At 42.0% G+C, this 20,849-nt stretch overlaps 1 long non-coding RNA gene across 1 annotated transcript; it reads right to left on the reverse strand.

Moving 5' to 3' along the window:
• Positions 1 to 186: 186 nt before the first annotated feature.
• On the reverse strand, positions 187 to 17,854 carry LOC120411469. The gene is made up of 3 exons (XR_005603771.1): positions 17,767 to 17,854; positions 3,577 to 3,703; positions 187 to 1,339 (listed from the first exon to the last, which is right to left on the reverse strand). It is a non-coding gene; the product is annotated as an uncharacterized LOC120411469 (long non-coding RNA).
• Positions 17,855 to 20,849: the final 2,995 nt, after the last annotated feature.

Consider the following 20,849-nt stretch of genomic DNA (forward strand, 5'->3'; position numbering starts at 1 on the left):
AACTTAGCTCCAGGGTGGGGAAAACCTGTCTATAAAAAGGTACCCCCACCAAGCCTGGGTGATACATGGACATGCCATCAGCTGGATTGATGCTGGAGCCATCAGGACTGCTGATTCCTTCCTTCCTTCCTTCCTGCCTTCCTGCCTTCCTCCCTCCCTCCCTCCCTTTCTACTGTACCTCTTTATCCTAAAGCCACTGGCCTGTGCTTATACAGTCCAGAAACTAACATACCAATTTAAATCCCAAGTGTGTAAGTTACTAATGAAATTTGTGGGCTTTTGTGGACCCTCTGATTTTTGTTGTTCCTTTTGGCCATGAGAATCTATGAGTCTTGGGTGTTCCTTCCCCTTAAGGGTGGGATGCCACAGCCAGCTGCCTTAAAGAAGGGAATGTAGGTCAACAAGTAGTCACAAAGATCACACCTTTGAAGGTCAGCCACAGAGTGCTGCCTCCTAAAATGCTGCCCCACAATCAGGCAGCTATGGGTCCTGCCTCTGAAGCATGAAGCCTTTTTAGGTGGTTTTACACATCAAATATAAAAGTTTTGGAAAGAACAGGATGGATTTCTGTTTACCAATATAGAGTCATGGAGCAATATTTAAAATTCACATGACATAGACAAGCATCTTGCAACATTTGTACTTGTCAGTAATTTTCAATAAAGCTGTCAGAACTGGCTGAGGCCCTAAACTAGTCTAAGTCCATGCATGTTTCATTTCTTCAGGTAGACTGAGACAACTTGCTGTATTTCACAGTGCAGCTAGATTTTTGAATAAAAGTAACTGAGTTGCTTTAGGGTAACATTTCTTAGTCATTATTTCTATCTATTAAGCAAATTCTCAATTCTGAATCTGTTTAATTTGAATTCTTCTCTATTTCTGGTGAAAAAACCACACACACAAAAACTAACAAATGAACAAGAAAACAAAAACCAAATCCACAATTGCTTCACAGTCAACACTTCTATTAGAAGAGGGGAATTCACTTGGCAAACTCTGCCTGTTGACTTTGTACCAAAGTCTCCAAATGGGTAACAGTTGCAGCGTGAAGTAAGAGAGGAAGGGAGAAGGCATCTGTAAACCAATCAGCTGTCCTAAGCACTGTTGCTAAAATAATTTCCATCCTGACATGGACTAAAGCTATGGAGTTCAGAGCCAATCCCCTCCTGGTGTCAAGGTTCCTCCCCTCACAAAGGATGCTCCTATGAAGGCTTCGGTAGACTTGTGTGGAAGAGAAGGACTTGGGCATTGCTTCTGTCCTTATTGAGTGGTTCTTCTGGGTGCATTTTTTTCTGCTTCACTTATATCTTAGCTTCCACATGAATATAATGGCCTGATCCTAAGCAGGCAAAAAAAAAGAAAAAAAGAGAAAAAAAAAAGAAACTCTTGCAGGATTTCTGTAGAACAGTGACACCACGGTAAGTTATTAAATATACCAGTTCTTCCAACATTTCATTTGTAATAGGGAAAAGAAAGCAAACAGAGGGGAGGTTCAGCAGGACAATGGAAGATGTTGGCTTCCAACAAGTATGTCATGTTTGATTTTCAAGCATCCATCAACTCTATTGAGAAAACAAATTGCTCCTTTTTTTCCCTGTCTTGCATCATCTGTCCTTTGTTAGTGCTTTTTCAAACTTTATGAACTCAATGGATTGTTAGCATGCATTAGTGTGTTAGTGTGACATGTTCAACAAAACATCCTAGTCATCCAAGATCTAAATACTTCCTGGGAATTCAGTCTCTATGTTAAGTTACAAGATGCTTTGCTTTATCTGCATCATCATCACAAGATGCTATTCAACCTGGGTCCTCTCTAAGAAAGGAAAGAAACAAGGAAAAAAATCGCCATATCTTGAACAAGCAAGATTCAAGTTGCTGCTGACCTCAATGAGCCAGGCAGGTTTTGTTCTCTGAGTACGCTGCAATTAATTTTTCTTTTTCAAACTAGAGATTAGCACAGGTGACACATACTTAACCTCACAAATAATCCTCAAATCTGTGAAGCAGATGGATCAAATTGAGGATTGTAAATTCCAAGACTGGCTGAATTCTTCTGTATTTGTCCACAGCTATTTCTCCACAACCCTTCAAATTTTAGTTGATTATAATATTTTCTTTGTCTGAAGTATGGCACAGGCTAGGCAGAACACATCACGACAAGCGAGACTGAGCTGCCTTTTCCCTCCAGTAAATGAGGCCCTGAATATGAAGGTTTCACTGCTTATTGGACACAGAGCCAGTATATTCTAAAGGAAACACTGACTTCATCCAAAATAAGTAGTCTTTGACAGGTGGATTTTAATGAAGCTTCTACCTTGAGATAGTCACTGCCCTCAAGTATTTAGCAAAATAAAAGTTTACTGAAGGTGCTTAAAAGGATTTGTGCCAATTCAAGTTGCAGGTGAACCAGAAAATCAGTGTGAAGCACACTTCGTCTCTTCTGCCCAAGGCCTAAAGGCTACTGAGCTGCAACGGGCACTGTTCTGTGAGGAGAGCTAATTGTTAGGTGTTGAAAGGATTTCTCTACCTCTTTTTCAGGGAGAATCAGTTCCAATCTGAGAGTTAGATTTAGAGGCAGTCTTTGGACTCCCCTCTACGTTACATTTTTCCAGCTCATGAGGATCGTCCTTGCGGGAAGCAAAGAAATACTAAGCTTATCCATGCTTTAGCAGCCTGTGCCAAGAGCTGGAAATTCCTTGGCTGTATAATTCATCTGCACAAAGGCAAATCAGACTCCTACACAACACAGCTGCATCGAATCGGCAGGCTATGTTTTTGCCTCCTCCTCTACTCGTAATGCAGATAAAGCTGTTCTCAGGCATGGGTCTAGCAAGACTTGTACCAAACCCACCCACACTCACTAGTATCAACTCAGCTTCCAGGAGTTCAACAGCAGGGAAAGCTGGGGCACCTCTGTTTGGAAACTGACACATGTCAAACTACACACAAAACCAGCAGCACCCTAGAATCATGGAGAGACATTCTTATATCAGTGATGAATTTGATGCTGAAGTCTGAGTGGATGTTTCTAAGTGCCCCACTCAGAACTTACCCTTCAGTCTTTTTTATAAGAAAAAAGGTGACTTAAAAGCATGTTTTTCATACAAAGTAAATACACTTGATCTTTGCTGAAGCAATGATTATATTGTAATTTATATATCACAAACCCTCTTGCTTCCTGCTAACTGAAAGAGATGCAAGAACAGTATGTCAGACTCATTACAAGGTAGTTGCATTTTCATCTTTGTTTTTTTTGAACAAATCCTGATTTGTAGACTGATCACTCAGGCTAAATATGAGGACTTGCTGAGATCAGTCCTTGAGAAAAGTAGTCTTCCTTGCTTCCCAAGGACAACTAGCACATTTGCTCCAGCACCATGGTGTGGGGAGTTGAGCTGCGCTTCATCCGACTGATGAGTTGCTGTCCTAGGGGCAATAGGATCCCTCTTGCACACGCTGAGGTATTTCACTATGTTTCACTTCAGTGTTGCAATTGTAGGTGAAGTACTTCACACACTCCAGTATCAATTTACAGGGCACTGTGTTAGGGTCCTTTGAATGACAATCTCTCCTTACCTTGGAGGGCTGTAACAGAGCTTCTTTTTCCCAGATTCTCTATGGGAACCAGTTGTTCATTCCAGCCACTGATATCATGTCCCTGTAATCCAGTCATGTTGGTAGCTTCATGCCTTTTCCCAAATTACTGCAAGAGTAATATTTCATTAATAGTAATAAAGCAGAACAAAATGGGGGTTTCTAAGGAAGATTAGGCCACAGAAAAAATATGAAATAAAACAGACCTAACACTTAGAGGGAAAATGATAAATATGCACCCAGTTGTCTCTGTGCAGTAACTCAGTGGAATGGATTTATTGCACAGCTGGCTTGCTATTTGTTTTCCCTCTCTTCCCAGCATGGGGGATTTTAAGTTAAACAGTTTTATTCATACCCGAATTCACTTGTGTATCCCAAACTGGCTGCTTGCCAACATCATTGGCATTTCAGGTTGATAACATCTTAATCTACAGTCATTACAGTAACTAGGAGGGAGTCCGAATGTAGGAACAGACCCTTTCCTGGAACGTTGCCTTTGAGATTTTAATGTAAAGGGCATCCATATTAATTGAAAGCTTACCTGGAATGGCAATATGCATGCAACTGCTAACTTTGTTTACATAGACATGAAAAATGCACAGGAGTGTTTGAAATTTTCACTTAGCCCCAGAGCAACATTCAACCCAGCAAGTGTCAGCTTCCGGATCATTTGCCAAGGATGTTCATGATATTATACACAGATTTCCCAAAATTTTATCTCATTTTCTAGACAGCAGTGAGAGTAAGAAGTGTAGACAAAGCATTTAACTGTAGCTGAGTCAAGATCTCACAAGAAGTTAGAGTAGAAGGAATCATCTGTTTGATACGGTAAGAAAGGTCCAAGAACAAAGGTTTTCCTTTCCCAAGTCTCCAGTTTCTTAACCTTATTATGATTATGTATTTGTAATAATTATTTGTTTTTTGAGATCATGTATTTTTTGGCTTGGAAACACACTTGTATGTATGTATGTTTATTTAATTTTGTTAAATAGAATTTCAATATGGAATAGGAAAATGTTGTGAGTTAATCCATGACCTCAGCGAACTTGTTCCAACAGATATGAGGAGGCTGTTAATGTTTTTACAGAGTGATGTGATTTTCCATACTCAGCCCTGTCTCTCTAGCCTCACATGGATATACAGGCCAACACTAATTATTCAACACCCTTTGCTTTTGGTTTCAAGCCAAGACGGATCATCTTGAGGAATCCTACATCTTCTTAACAAAACCTGTTATCATTTCAAACCTTAGTGGTCTGAGGGGAAATAGGTGATGAAAAGTCACTTAGTCACCTCAACATAATCCGGGTTAATGAGAAGAGTGGCAGGCTGCAGAGAGAGCAGAGAAGATGTGGACAGCAAAAAGATGTGAGGTTGATGTCACTTAAACCTACTCTGATTTCTGTTTGAAACAGGAGGTTTCATACAGTGGCAGCAAGGAGTGCATACCATTGTTTCCCCCAATGACAGGCAACTCTCTTATGAACTGGCCAGAATAAAGGCAGCAGAAAAGCAGAAAAATTCCAGGAGGCAAATTCATTATTTGCAAGAAGAAGGAAGGGATAACCACTCAGACAACCAGGATCTGTGTTTGGTTTTGTTTCAGCTTCATCAGACTTATACTATCTCAATTTGCATCAGATCTTTGTGTCCTTCCAGTTCGGCATTTCAGTCTGAGGCTTTGTTCTGGAAGAAAGTGGGTCAGACAGAGAAAAATCTCAAACTGTATAAAATCAAGCACAAGTGTCTCTATTTCTGATGAAGCATTAACCAAATAATGCTTCCAAGGGAGCACTGAAGGCCAAATAGCTTCTAGCTTGTGGATCAGTTATGTACTAAAGAAAGAGCAACAGAAAGAATGGAATTGCTTGTAGAGATGGAAACAATAAGGTGGTTATTGGCCTTTCAGAAATATGGGCATGAAAGAAAGAGGAAAGACATGAGAGAGTTGCATACAGTGCAATTAATGTCTTATAAGCGGCCTTTCTCCCCATCCCCACTGCCTGACCTCCAGCTGTACCCACCACAGATCTCTTCACTGCCGCTGGACAAAATGCTGGACAGAGGCCAAGGTGGACACATTTCTTGTTTTATTACAGGGGATAAATGCCAGATTAAGTCCTTTGCAAGCCAAGAGCAAAACAGCTGCCTGTAGAAGGATGAGACAAAAGGAGATTGTCTGGGCCATGAGTTCTGCTTTGCACCCACAAGCAATAGGCCAGAGGGCAGCGAAATGTGGCAGTAGAGTGGGATTCCCATGAGGTACCCAGAGGGCTGCTCTTAGCAGTCTTTCTTTGCATATGCAGCATAAAGGACACACTGGGAAAGAGCGGAACCAGAGAGCAGACCTCTTCACCTGACTTCTGCAGTGACCCTGCTGCTGCCCCCATATCTGCCCATCTCAGAGGAGCAGCTTACAGCCCAGATGCCCTGGGGGCCACATCCTTCTCACAATGCCGACAACGGGCAGATGATGAGTGCTGGTTAATACCTACACCTCTGCTAGCTATAGCCCACTAAAACCTTGATGAGCCTGTGACCTAAACCCTTGAATCACCCAAAGCACTGCTCCCAAACAGCCCCTAGGCAGCCTCCTGATCCTTTCTTCCATTTATTGTTAATGGCAGGGCATCTACCCACCAGGAGGGTTGAACCCTCCTGTTTGGGAAAACCTGGTGACTTCCTGGGCTCTGCTGATCTGCACCACCAGCAGAAGGCTTCCTGTATCCATAGGCACACAGGTTCAAAACACTTTCTTTTCCATGTCCTTGCTTGTCTTCCAGAGGCTCTTAATCACTCCACAGCTTCATCCTGTTGTTTCTGCCAATGTTCTCTAACAGCATCTGGACCTTCTAGCCTTTTATGGATGCTCTTTACACCTCACAGTAATTAATTCAACACTGCCAAGCACAGCCAAGTTCCCACATCGGACTTTCCCATGCAGCTGGGATAGTACAGGAGAGATTTGGATTCACTCCTTTACCAGCAGCCCCAGTCCCCCTGAATTCTGGACCCAGAAACACGTGTATTCTTCACCAGCAGGGCAAGAAGGATAGTTTTTAAAGACCAGCTGCAAGAGGAATCAACAGTGGTTGGTTGAAACTACAGTGAAAGAGTGGATCTTGAAAACATTCCAGAAATTCACCACCTGGGATAAAATGATAGAATAAGATTTTGAGATCTGACATGAGATCATCAAGTCAGCTAAAGAGATGATGTTTCCATATCTCTGCAGGCGTGCTGAGGGCCTGGATCACAGAAACTGCCCATCTTTACTGTAGCCTTTACCAGGCTACAATTCACATGAGATGTGACAGGAGATGGTTACAGATAGGTTCTCCTTTTGCTTTATGTCCAGGTAATTTCATCTTCTTCCTTTTTGGTCCTCCCAAAATGTTTCTGTGTGAAGCACAAAAGGATTTTGTCTTCTGGCTCTAAAATCAGCTGAAGTTCATTTGAACGAAACTGTAGTTGGGAAACAAATATTATAAGATTACACTAATAACACTGGGAAATTTACGATTTTATTAATATGATATACTCATCTGAATTGACTTGTTGATCAAAAACGGGGGAATTTTTCCTTTATTATGAGATGACATAAAGCAGATATACCTGGCTCTTTTCTTCTTCCTTATTTTTATATGTAATTTGATTTGGTCCACATGATGTATCTTTGTGATGTAGGAAGCAGGAACTGAAAACACATTTCCCTATCTATTACATCAGAAGATATTTATTGGTTTAAGACTGTTTCATGGCATTATGCCAGTCTTCTCCTACAAGAATAGGTGAACGATCAGTACAATAATATTGTCAGACCCAGCTTGTCTTTCATGTCTTTTTATTTTACTCTTAGATTCAACATTGAAAAAATCACAAAGCCATCTTCCACGCACACGCGTTGTGTACAGGTATGTGCAACTCCTCTCCCAAGCCACCAGCAGGGGGGAAAAATAGGATCGGAGAAGGCATAAATTACACTGGCGTCTGGACTGCTAAAATCTAAAGGATGAAAATGACAGCATCAATTCCACCATGGAGAGCGAGAGTAAATTAGTGGGATGAAGAAAAGTACTTTTGTTTCTGTAGTTCATGCTGAGAGGGTGGCTGGAAAGTGGGAATTTTTTTCCTGCCCATAAGCTGTGCTGGGAGATGTAGTCTGTTACTTTTACTGTGACATTGTGGGAGACATTTTCTTTTTAATCACTTAACTGCCATACTGAAGGTTGTTTTCTTGGTAGTACAGCAATTTTGGCAAACAGCTGTAACCTGTACAAGAAGATTAGCATGTAGAGATGGTAAGCAAATGATGATTAGTCAGAAGATGGAAAATATTAAAATTATGTATACACCTATATATCTCTTCGCAAAATTTGCTTATTTTTTTCTTACAGGCCTTCTTCTTGTGTGTGGGTGAGAATCAGCAGGGAGGCTGGGGTTTGGAGGAGAGATGAGAGGTGCTGCTGGGCAGGCAGGGGAGGGCCGAGTGGCCTTGAGGACAAGGGGAAGGAAAAGTTGGAGATACAGCGAGAAAATTAGCAGAGAGAAAATCATGGGTAGTGCCATGGATTGTGCACATGTACATGCTGGGAAAGGGGAATTTTGCAATGAGAAAATTCCACCAGAGAAACTGAATCAAGAAGAAAGTTAAGCTGTGGGATGGAAAGCTTTTTAAAAGAATTTTTAAAACCCCAACCAAACAAAAATACGGGAAAAGGACAAACATGAGAGAAAAAGAGAAAACAAAGACTTTGAAAATGAGAACTTCTATAGGAATAATGTGGACGGGAAAGACAGAGACAACCTAAATGGTATTTTAAAATTTAGTAGGAACATGACATTGTAAGGATGATCTCTATATGTGCCCCTCGCCTCCTTAGCTCAACGTGTATCAGACTGTGGTACAGCCTTACATAGAAAAAACTATGATTTAGTGAGCAGAAAACGGATAGAAATCCTAAATGTAACAAGGGAAAACTGCAGGAATTTCATCTTAGGTATGTGTACTAGGAGAGGGAAGGAAATTACCAGCTCTGCTGGCATAGCAGGTACTATTGCAATGCCTAACACACATTCCCTGCAGACTCCTTAAGGAAATCGAACTTGTTTCTTTTAAAGTTCAGAAAGGAAAGTTTATGCAGAAATAGTGATTTCTATATACATCATCAAAATAGTTTGTTGGTTTATTGCACAGACAGCCTGAAACTGTTCTTCTTTGTTTCCTAGGACTTCCAAGTCATGTGAATGCTCTGGTACTGCTAGACAGTACAATCTAGTCTTCCATATTGAATAGTTTGGTTTTAAACAGAGGGACATATTTTTAAGTATGTCTCATCTGCAGGCAGAGGTAACACAATTAAAACCAAAATGCATTGGCAACATATTTTTAATATATTTGTGGTTTCACTTTTTCTCATTTTCTTTTTTCCTTATCTTCTTTTTTCCATTTTCTTTACCTTTTTCTTTTTTTTTCCCTTTTCTTTCCTATTTTCCTTTTTATTAAAAAAAAATAATTCCTGTACAAATATTATGAATACATACACTCAACCAAAGTATCTATACCTACCTAGAGTAGATTTCCTGATCAAATAACATTTTTGGAGATATGACATGTCAAACCCCATATATCTGACTCACTCAACAATTTAGACCTGAGGCTGAAAACAGACAAGACAGATCAAAAGAAACTTTTGTGAAATTAAGACGGGTCAGCATCTGAACTCTTATAGAAGAGGTCCCTCTGACTTTCACAAAGGGGTCACAGAGAAATAATTGTTAGCACTTTCCAACCTGATAGCTTCAGTGTGGGAATATATCATTGTTATTATAAAAGCTGAGAAAATCAGGACACAGAGAGGTCAACATGATTCCTTCAAGGACAGATAATGAGTCAGAGGTAGACCAACAGAGAGTGTTATTCTTCAGATTTCCAGGCCAGGGTCACAGCTGTTGGGTGCACGGACTTGCTTGCCAGTACCAGATGAGGAACATTTCTAAGTATTTACCACTTGTGGAATTTCTATTTGTACTTCTGATAAAAGCCTCTGAAGTCTGGGAGTCAGGGTCAGACATCTCAATACCCAAGGGGAATTAAGTGTTAGAGAATTAAAGCACTGTTTACACTGGGGCAAGAGTACACTAATTCAGAACCACCTCTGTGCATTTGGGCAGCTTTATGGCAAAACCGCAGTGCCATGACAGTAACAGGCTTTCCATAGAGGTGACAGTTGTGCTGAAGGGTTAGGGAGATGGGAATTTAGATGCTGAAAGCAGGACTTAAACAGTGCTTGGGTCCTTAAATCCTTTGTAAAATTCAGCCCTTGAATCTCCATCAGTGCTTCTCTTTCTCTATAATCAATTTGTACATCGATCTCTTCTGATTTGAATGACAAGCTAGCAGCAGAAGATCTAGTCCCACTCTAGAATTCTTGCCTATCTGGCTCCAGAAACCTCGTCAAAAAAGGAGTTGGTTGCATTGGCAGCCTGTACACTCTAATAACAAGTATTTTCCCCCTGCACAAGATGTTCAGTTGCTGACATGTGGCTTGGCAAGTTGAATTGCATTTGTGCACACAGTGCAGCCAATGGTCCACTGCAAAATGTTATTTATATCACTTTAATGTAGCCATTTCCCTTGTCACTTCTAATCTAATACATTGTTGTTGTTGTTTTTAAATTGACAGAAATGGAAATTAGCAAGTACTCAAGGGTGATTGATTTTATGGCACTGGTAACTGAGGCACCACATACACACACCATCATGCAAGAAATATGCTTGCTACACTAATAAGGCTTTGGACACCTCTTAGAGGGTTGCATTTACTTTTCATGAGTCAAGTTTAGTAAACTGTAGTTTGTCATGGCATGATGTGCACACAGATTTTGCATTTGTAAAATCATGAGCAAAAAGCTTATGTACCTGCCTGTGTAAATTCATGATAGAATGAAAATTTGTCATTTCAAATGAACAGCTGAATAATATTAGCTATTAATTAATTTGTCCTGGCAGTTCCAATTTAAGGAGAATCTTCATCTAATTGCTGTGTTGATATGCTGGATTTCCAGCAGTGTAAAGCCTTCTGGTGTCATGGTTGGGATGCTGAAGGGTCACAGAGCTGGATTTTGCTTGTTTGAAGCCATCTTTTTTACTGTCACCAGCACATAGGTCACTATTGTGACATTCAGGAGCAGTTATGGTGCCTAAACCTCAGTCATTGAAAGAAACACAATTTTTCTTGTACTTCAGACCCAGAAGAGTAACCCACAAAATGTAGGTTTTGACATTATTTCTAGCATAACTGTAAATGCAGGGTCCCATCTCAGGTGTTTTTTCCATTTGCTTGTCCACGTGCCAGCCCATCCATGTGGGGCTACTCTGGCCTTTCCTTCAGGTGGACCTGCAAGTCCCTGGTTGGCAAACCCAGCAGGTAGGTCAGGTTTTCCAGGAGATGCACAAACGAGCCAGAAAGCAGCCAACTGTGAAATCCCACAGGCTCGTAAATCCAGGCTTGATTGTTTATTTCCAGACATATTGCAGGTGTTTCACATCATGTTCTTATCAGTGTTATTGTGGCTTAAACAGGAAGCTGCATACCAAAGGAGATGGGAGGAATATATCTACAGACAAGGGAGGGTTACTTGGTGAGGTGAGGGAGTATCCTCACTGCTGACTGTTGTGGCGTATTTTCAGTGAATGACCTTGGATTTTCTCCCTCTTGGAAACCATGGCAACCAGCATTTGTTCTTGTAAAATAATTTCTTGTCTTGCAGTGAGTGATTATATATCTTCTCCAAACTCTGAGGTAAAATCTCTCCACAAAGAAGAACAAAAATTACTAAAGAGCAAGCCTGAGTTGATTGTTCTGAATCCCTACATCTTAAAAATGTGATACAACATGGTTATCTACTGCCAGCTGAACAACAAGCTAAAGAGTAGCCTCTGGATAATTGTCTGATCCTGTTTCTAGGTTAACATAATTTAGTCTGAAATAAATACAGACATCTTTGGTGAATGTCAGTTTGTTTCCCCAGTTAGCATCTGACAACCATCAGGAAAAATATTCCAGGATTATACTGCAGCTTTTGTTGAGCTGTTTGGGAATCACTCAGTCATTTCCCTGTTCTTAAATATATTTTAAAATGATAAAGGCCATTCACAAGTTATCCGTTCTTCAGATAATCAGTTTGTGTAATTCTACCTGTAGCACCTTATGTATCCTGCGCTTCATCCATGCAAAACCTCCCATCACCTGGGCATTTGAGGGAAGAAAAATGTCTCCCATACATCTGTACAAGCCAAAACCATCTGCTAAAAAACTTGAACAACAAACACAAACCCAAATACAACAAGAGAACCAAAATCTACCTAAAAAATAAAAATGCGATAGCAGCCAGACTTGTCTTTGCACCATCACACCCATCACTTGTGGCCCCTCACTAGTGAAAAAATGTGGAAAAAGACATGGAAAATCCTCCACACCTGCTTCAGGATCATCTCTGAGGTATGTGGAACTTCATTTCATAGGGAAGAAAGTTGCTGAGGCATTCAACTGTGCTCTACCCATCACAGCTTTGTAGCTGCTTCCTTTCATCTGGAAACAAGGTGCAGGTGCTAAAAATTGCATATTTTAAGCCTAGATCCAAAGGAAGCAACTCCTAAGGGGGAACCAGCTGTTTCTGCTTGTGAGTAATCCCTCTTATGCAGTAACTTGAATCCTTCTGGCAGAACTCAAACAAATCTGAGTGAGGACATGGAAACCTCAAGGACACTGATGCTGTTACAGGCATCTGAGCGTTGGAAGCTGGGTGGGATGCAGAGGCCAGGTTTTCCTGCTTTCTCTTCTGCTTGAGCTCTGCATGATGGCTCTGTGCACCACAGCAGGTCACCAGGTGATGAGCCCAGCTTGCTCCTGAGGGTCCTGGAACTGTCTCTTCTGGCCCTGCAGGAAGGCCCACAAGTTCAAGTCTAGGGTCTTCTGCCCACAGCAAGAGGCAAGAGAGCACCCTGGGGACATGGATCCAACTGCTGTTGCAGTGGCCCTTGTGAGCACTTCATTTACCTGGCTCTCCTTGCAGGCTATGAGTTTCCTGGCAAAGCTAACCCCAGAACAGGTTTGTATGCCCACCCACTACCTGCAGTGCCACCATCTCAGCATCCCCCATAGCACCCTGCTCTAAGGGCTGCCCTGGGAGCTGAGGGACACAGCTGCTGGAGAGACAAGCTGTGTGGGCTGTCTCCTGACAGCACAAGGGAGCACCCTCTGCAGCCATTTGGTCTCTTCTGATCCTTTCCTTGGGATTTGGGCACCCTTCCTGGAGCTCTAGTCTCTGCTTGTATCCCCCATCACCTGCACACCAGCCAGACTACACAGGCAAGATTTATGCACACTGTAGTATCCCACGGCTTATGTGGATACCTCGGTATACCAAAAGGGTACTACCATTTGTTGCTTTCTTATGTCAGAGAAAAACCTCTCTAAAATAGGCATAATAATGATTCACGGCATTATTAGTGACAATTAAATGCCATACTTGAAAACAGGCAACATAACTCCTATTTCATTACAAGACTGCCCTCCTGCTGCTCTGCTATTAACAGTGACTTCACCTTGCAGCTTTAAATCACTGTGCCACGGCATGCAGCTAAGCGAGGGCTCCCCATCAGCCAGCTAACATCCTCCAAGGAAAATGCAGCAAAAGCTCATTTCAAGAGGGGCTCTGACAGACACGGGGAGTGCGATTGGGGCAGGTTGCAGTGGGACCAGTTACATGCACCAGTTAAAGGCACTGCTGCCAAAACTATGGCTGCAGAGGGGCCACAAGGTGAATGGGTGTATGGACTGCTGTATGAGGAGGCTCACTGTAGCCTGTGCTGGGGAAGGAGCCCAGTGCAGAGCTCTGTGGTGGGAAAAAGAGGAACTCTTTGAGGCCTCAGATTGATGTAGGTGCTTGAGACCCCACTGGGGCCCACCACAAACCCTTCTTTAATAGCAGCCATAGTTTAGTCCCGGGAGCATTACTGCACCAATGGATGCACATAGACTTAGGGTGCACACCATCCCAGTCCTAAAGCCTGGGAGCCCAGAGATGGGGGCTTTCTCCAGGCCAAACCAAACCATTTGAAGAGGGTTGCAGTGGTGCTGCACCCAGACCTGCAGCAGCCCCTTTCATATTCCCAGCCCTCCTGGGCCACAAAGCACAGTGCCCACATGACTGTGCTGAAAAGTAATGCTTAGCAGACATGTGCATTAGCTCACAGATTACCTCTGCAGCCTTTTCCAGCCAGTGACTATGAAGTGGGGGTTGAAATATGAAAGCATTGCATGGGATTAGCCATGAATCTGCCATTAAAATCAACCCTCTGCACTGCTTTGCAAATCTCCATTTGCAGTTATCTGCCTCTTGGACACAAGGTAAAAGAGAGAGGATAAGAAGAAGGGGAGAATGAATCCAGAAACTTTTCAGATACATCTTGTGACTCCATGTCATTTATTAATGATATCCTAGAGGAATGTTCAGATTATTTTAGTACAGTTTCAGGTCAAAATGCCTAAAAAAAGAAAAGGATAATATACTGTTTGGGAAGAAGAAAGTATCTGCTTGTTTTCTGTAATACTGATGGATCCAGGGACAAAACTTACGTCAGGACCCAGACAAACATATTTTTCAGTAGATTAACAAAACAAATTACAGATGGCTATATTCTGTTATTTTAAACTTCCGTGGTTTTTTGTTTTGTTTTGAACCATAGCCTGAGTGAGGAATTCAGTACTTTCCCTGCAGCATGAGTGCCAGAAGCATAGTATTTGCATAAATAAACAACCCCCTGAAATTCTTCTGTAATTGCTCAGTACTGGGTATTGCCCCTTTCAGAATTCAGAACCTTGCAGGCATGGTGCAGCGATAAGCTGGCACCTGCAATGTGTGCGAGGGTGGTCACACGTGCTGTGTGTTGGGAGAGAAAGAAGTCATAATAAAACAAAAACAGTAAAAAAAAATTGGAGGGGAAAAAAAAGAGGGGTGAAATCCATGAAAGAGGTAGTTGAATGTTTCTGTGGATGCTCCTATTTTTCTTCCAGAAGAATGTTTATCCTGTCAGTCATATAAAAGATGAGACAACTGCTGGTGTTAAGAAATGACACCAAAACAAAAAATAAAATCACAAAGCAATTGCTGATCACAAAGCAATCACAAAAAAAAAATCAAAAAGAAAAATGTGGTTCCTAGCTTTGGTGCATAGCTTCCTCACACTTGTTTCTTACAGAGGTGCAAGAGAGTGAACAGGGTAACTGACTTGTCCTGTATCCCTCATTTTTCTCACCTGCAAAGAGGTCCAGCAATAAACATTTCTAGGAAGTAAAATGAGATCTGAAAGTGCTTTGAGAGAAACAGTACAGCAAACCAAGAGATGAGAGGCAGACCAGGGGAGAGGAGGGGTGTGTTGTGGAATAGCAGCTGATGCTAGCACATTTCCACAGGCTAGGACAGCAAGGAAGATGAATGGGGACAGTTGGTCACTGGAGGCTGGAGAATGACCCAGCAGTGGAGTTCAGGGGAAGAGGGAGTCTGTGCAGTCAGCCTGCTGGACGGGCACTGCAGTTGCTAAATCCTTATTGTGGTACCAAGTACCACTTGGTACTCCTCAATTCATCATTTATTCTTACCAGTTAAGTGGAAACCTAAACATTTCACTTTTGTACCAAATAAACTTAGCATTCTAAACAATCCGAAATGTTTCATTTTGCAGCCTGTGTAACAAAAGTAGAGGAAAAAGCACGAAGCTCAAGGGTGAGCAGAATAGCAGAGAGGGAAGGTCTTGCTTCTTTCTAACCACTGAGGACAAGTGACTCATGTTCTATACAGCTTTGTCTACTTTTCTGGTTTTGAGGCAGGGCTCTTGCAAGGGTGGTTAGACTGTTCTCTACTGTGAGTCCTCCCACTTTGTGTGGCACCTTTACACTTCAAGCAGCGTGCAAATGGTTGGGACACTAGTCACAGAGACAGAGCACGAGGGTTCGTGTCCCAGCTCCACCAGCATCTTAGCGATTTTGTCACAGAATTTCTGTAGCAATTTCCTGGATCAAAAGAAGACACCAAACTTTGATCTCACACTCCCTAGGCAAGTGCAGACCCTGGCAACAAAAGATGTTTCATTGGTGATCTGCCTGTTGCCACCATCCTCCATCTGACCCCCTTATTCAAACAGTATTGCAATGTGCAAAAATATATTATTCAATGAAGAAACCATTTTCTCAAATCCCACAGCTCAGGGGAATAGCTTTCACAACACAGTTCTTTTAACAGCTATAGCAGCAGACAGTGGAGAAGTCTGCGAAACTAAAACGGAGGAGAAGATATGCTGTGTTTCTAAGCAGTAGAAATTAGCCACCCAGTAAGAAAGCACCGAAATACAGAATGACAGTGGCTATCAAAACCACAGAGCAGGGTACATGCTGGGGAAGAGAGTAAGACCGTGTAGGTGCCCTGGTAAAAGCTGCCTGCAAAAACAGAAAGGGGGTGGGGAGCCAGTTTCGTTTGCACACTGTTACTAACCACTTGTGACCAGCAGAGCTTCGAGATGCACAAACGCCTGGAATAATTGGGTCAGTCGTGTCTAGATGCAGAGACAGCTAGATCAGACTTGGCTGTGCTTTAGCTTTCCCCAGGAAACTGTGGCTGTCACAACACCAGAGTTCAGGAGACGGGTATAAAAAATCTGCATCTCAGGGGTTATAGAAACTACCCTATTGTCAACAAACTGAGTGGGCTAGAGGAGCTGCCTGTACCTCAGCCTCCCCTTGCTCCCTGCAGATTGCTTGCATAAGCAGATCTTCAACTTCAGAGACTAATGAGAGTAAACAGGGGAGATCAAACATACTCCATACTCGTCCTGTTTAAACTGAGTTGTCTATGAAGCAGGACGCTAAGTCCATGCAACACAGTATATGTTCAAACCCAAGGATTTCTGTGGGTAGGGAAGGACTGTGGGATTACAGCCTGAATGTTAAGTAGCTTCATCATCTCTACAATGTCAAAACATCATCTGATGCTCCAGGAGGGTTCTTTGATTAATGTAATTAACACTATTCTGCCCAGTATGTGAGGCAGTAGGTGTGTCAGGCCTGAGGTCCCACAGGCTCCTGCAGACACAGAGAAAGGAAGGGACACTCCTGGCAACAGAGCTACTCCAGCAGGAAGGCAGCCAGGGCCCGTGGACAGGTTCCCTGCCTTGCTGCCTGGGGATCTGCAGCCGCACGTGAATTGCCGCAGTGGCTCAGCCTTGCCGGTGCCACTTCTTCAGCATCAATGAGAAACATTCTGCTAGGGGAAGGCAGCGATAAAGTGTTTCCTGTAGAGATTTCAAAACCTAACAGTGGCAATTTGCGTTACAGTCATATCACCAAGTCTCAGACAGACCCGAGTGTCCTCACACCAGAAAAATCAAGCAGTAACACGTTTTTGTTGCACTGTTCTCTTTTTGTTTTCACAACAGAACAAAGCAACCTTGCTAATGAGAGCAGGGGAAATTGATCTGATTTGGTTTTGTTTTGATTAGGATGTTTGCAGGTTCTTGTGACAGCAAAGAGAAAGCTTCCCTAAGTGTAAGCCCCAGGCCCAGGAGTGAGTTCTATAAATTGGATCCATTCTTTTTCTTCAATCACATATCCACTGAAGCATCTCTGCTTCCTTCTCTGATGTGTTTTAAAGGCCACATCATTTATTTTGCATTTGAGTTAAAGTGAAAAGCAGAGAGACCTGCTAGTTAGCAGTAGCATAAGACCACAGTACAAGTGCAATTTAGATGACATTTGACAAGGAAAAAAGAACATTTTTTCCACATAGACATTTACAGATTTTTATACCTACACATAGGACTGCTTCTAGCCTTTGATGCAAGTTATTCTGGAGAAACCTTAGTGGTACAGAAATGTGTTGTTTCATCTAAAATTTTTAGGTTTGCCTTCCATTTGTGGTCTTCAACATTTTCAACATTCTCTACAGATCACTGTAATTTCTTTCTTAACTATTACAATAATATCATTAAAGAGCTAGGAGGCAAATGCAAGGGCTTATGCCACAAATGGAAATAGATCAATAAAAAGGCATAGAAAATCACGTGCAAAACAACAGTTATTGAAAGAGTATTAGTTGATTACCTAAGGTACTCACCAACTTCCTGCATTCAATCACTCCGTATCTAGTAAGTTAGGAAGGAAAGTATTGCATTTAAATATAGATTATGCTTATTGTAGTCTCCATAGGATTTGTAATATAATAAGACCATCCAGCACTTTTCAACTGTAGTAGCAAAAATGTTACTATGCCAAGGACATTACATCATACACTGACCCTGGTTAGCCAGCGAAAATAGTACCTTATGACAGAGCTGTGGTAAAAATTAGAGTTTTATATCATAATTCACAGCATAATTCCATCACCTCAGGGAACGAAGCATGACAGCAGTTGACAGAAATATACTGTATTTATGGACAATAACTGAAGGAGAATTTCAGATGGCATCCTGCCGGGGAGTATACAACAAAATGGGCTGGGCAGGACAATGAACGACAAACACTGCTAAGTGCTGAAAATTAGAAGCAGTGATTCCAGGATCCGTCTTTCACTCTCATCTAAAAGGTGGTATTTACTATGTGCCTATGTCCCCTGTCCCGTTATTGTTTCAGGAAAAGCCCCCCCTTCCTTTCTTCTTATGATAATTAGCTATTTCTGTGGGTAAACCATGGCTCTCAAAGGCTCCTTACAAAACTTGCTGTTGGGTGTTGAAGAAAGACACACTACCTGCAGGCTTTAGCAGTTCAGGGGTTTGTTTTCTCTTTTTGAGTCCCTATGCCTCTGCTTTGAACACCCCCCACCTGTAAGAGTTGTGTTTTTTGCTAAAATGCCATTTATGTTATAGGCCTGGGTAAGCAGGCCTGGGAGCCATCCAATGTTCTTTGGTGCCCTCTTTGGTACTGAGAACCACTTAGTCCTTGGGGACACTGGAGTGAGCAGATGACAGATGGATTGACAGAAAGTCAGGAGAGAAAATGTGAGAGGAGGCTGGACCAAGTGCAGAATCAGTGTAACAGCTGCTTGGCTCAAGAAAGGGTTTATCAGCCCAGTTTAGCCTTGCTTTACATTAGCTAGTGGCACATTAAAGCTTTGGGAACAGTTCTCTGCCTATCCACACCAGCTAGGGGTTAAACCACAGCAATCAGTTGCCCTGAAGGCCTGAATCACTTGTGCTTTGTTTGCAAGCTGTACCCACCCTGGGGATCCTCCTGTGGTCTTTCCCCTTTCATGAAGTCTGACCTTGTATTTAAATCTCTCCAACTAATTAACTGCACACCTGCTCCTGAAAAGGGGACCTCCAAGAGCTCTATCAGCAACTGGAGATGTGGTTTGCCAAGGTGGGGGTGTACCCAAGCTTGCATCACTTAAACATTTCCAGCCAATCTGGTCTAAAGGGATTGACAGAAGAGATAGAGGCCAGGAAAGAAATCATGGGAACACTTTACACCACTTGGCCTTGATTTACTCTGCTGTCAGAGCCCAAGCACAAGGCAAGTTTGCAATGCTATCTTAGGAGTAGGATGGAGCTACATGTACCTGCCTTAAGCATTTTGGAAAACTGCTCTAGAGTCCCCATGTCATTTGCTGTGTCTTTTCTTCAGGAGAGTCCCTTGGAAAAGGCAGCATCTCTGAGCCTGCTCACAGACAGGCATCCAAGAAGCAGTATCTTGACTTCAAACAAAAATTTCATTCATGTGTTTGAAGGCAGGTCAGAACCCTCAAATAATGCATATCTCTTTGTCCTAATAGCAATTAGCATATAAATCAAGTCTTGGCTCCTATATGAGTGCTTTGCTTCATAAACAGAATCATTAAGAGAAAATCAAGGAATGGATCATCTTGATTATTTTGAGCTTACAGTAAGAGAATCAAAATTGAGAGTCAATTCTTCAAAAAAGATGGTAGCACTTCAGAATTTGTCTGCGACAGTCATCCTGTAAATCTTTTTACTTCCATTGCAATACCAAAACATCTGCGTGTGCAATGTTCAAAGTTCAAATCCACAGCAGTTAGGTTTTTTTTTCTAATTTATTTATTCAGTCTGTAACAGTACTATCAGTATTATAACTATGTTGCTGGGAAATACAAAACAACAAAAGGCTCCTATATCATCCCCACAGGAAGCTGTTCAGAGAAGCACACACACCTACATCTTGTCAGTGTGTATAAACACCTAAAGGTAGCAAAGCATCTGAACACAATCTGGGGCACCCAGCTTGAGGTAGCCCTGCTTGAGCAGGGGCTGGAGCAGAACACCTCTAGAGGTTCCTTCCAGCCTCAGCCATTCTGTGACTCTGTGGTAAGAGGTATTGCTTTCAACAAAATTAATGCTGTATCTTAAAAAGGCATACAGCTAGTTACTTGTAAGGACAAAGTGCATATTTGTCTGTAGTGCATCATGCCTCACAGCCCTGTCCTCACCTAGAGAACAACATGTTAGACCAGTTCTTAGGAAGTCACAGGTTTTACACCTATTACATAAGCAGAAGATATGGTCCAGGAATTTTTCATGTATTATCAAACAGTGCTATAAAAGTTGGGTGTGAAATCAAACCAGAAAGTTGATATGCCTCTTCTTAGTGGCAAGTATCTTATGCAACCTACCTTCTATTCATACACATACTGCAGACTGGCAGGTCTTCATCACCACTTTTGTTTTAAATTTCATGTTCAACAGGAGTCCAGCGCTGCTTCCTTTGACATCAATGTTCAAAGTACATTAAGCTTAATAAGAGCCAGACTGGTCTACCTGTCTGAATTTGAAAAGCAAGTCCAATACTAAACAGATGAAATTAAGTCAGAACATTTGCAAATCTTTTCTGTACTCAGCATGTTGTTATGAATGTCTGTGGACATAACTGGGGAGAATGTTAATACAACTGGCTGTTAGCACAGAATAATAATTCTGTGTTGCTAGATTAGTGCCAAAGGAAAGGTATAATTATTTGCAATGCACAAGACATGAGGCTTATGAGAGTGCCGTGTTTTGGTGAACTTTATTTCTTCACAATTGTCTTAATACATGTTAATAATTTTTCTGAGGGATGTTAGTACTATTACACTTTCTTTCCCTTCTCACCTCCATGCATCAGAAGGGAAAGATTTCAACCTGTGGAGATGCATCAGCAAATCAATTTTTCTAAAGGCAAAATCACTAGATGTTTATCCCATGAACTGGG

Source organism: Corvus cornix, chromosome Z (assembly GCF_000738735.6).
Source record: "Corvus cornix cornix isolate S_Up_H32 chromosome Z, ASM73873v5, whole genome shotgun sequence".
Taxonomy (NCBI): Eukaryota; Metazoa; Chordata; class Aves; order Passeriformes; family Corvidae; genus Corvus; species Corvus cornix.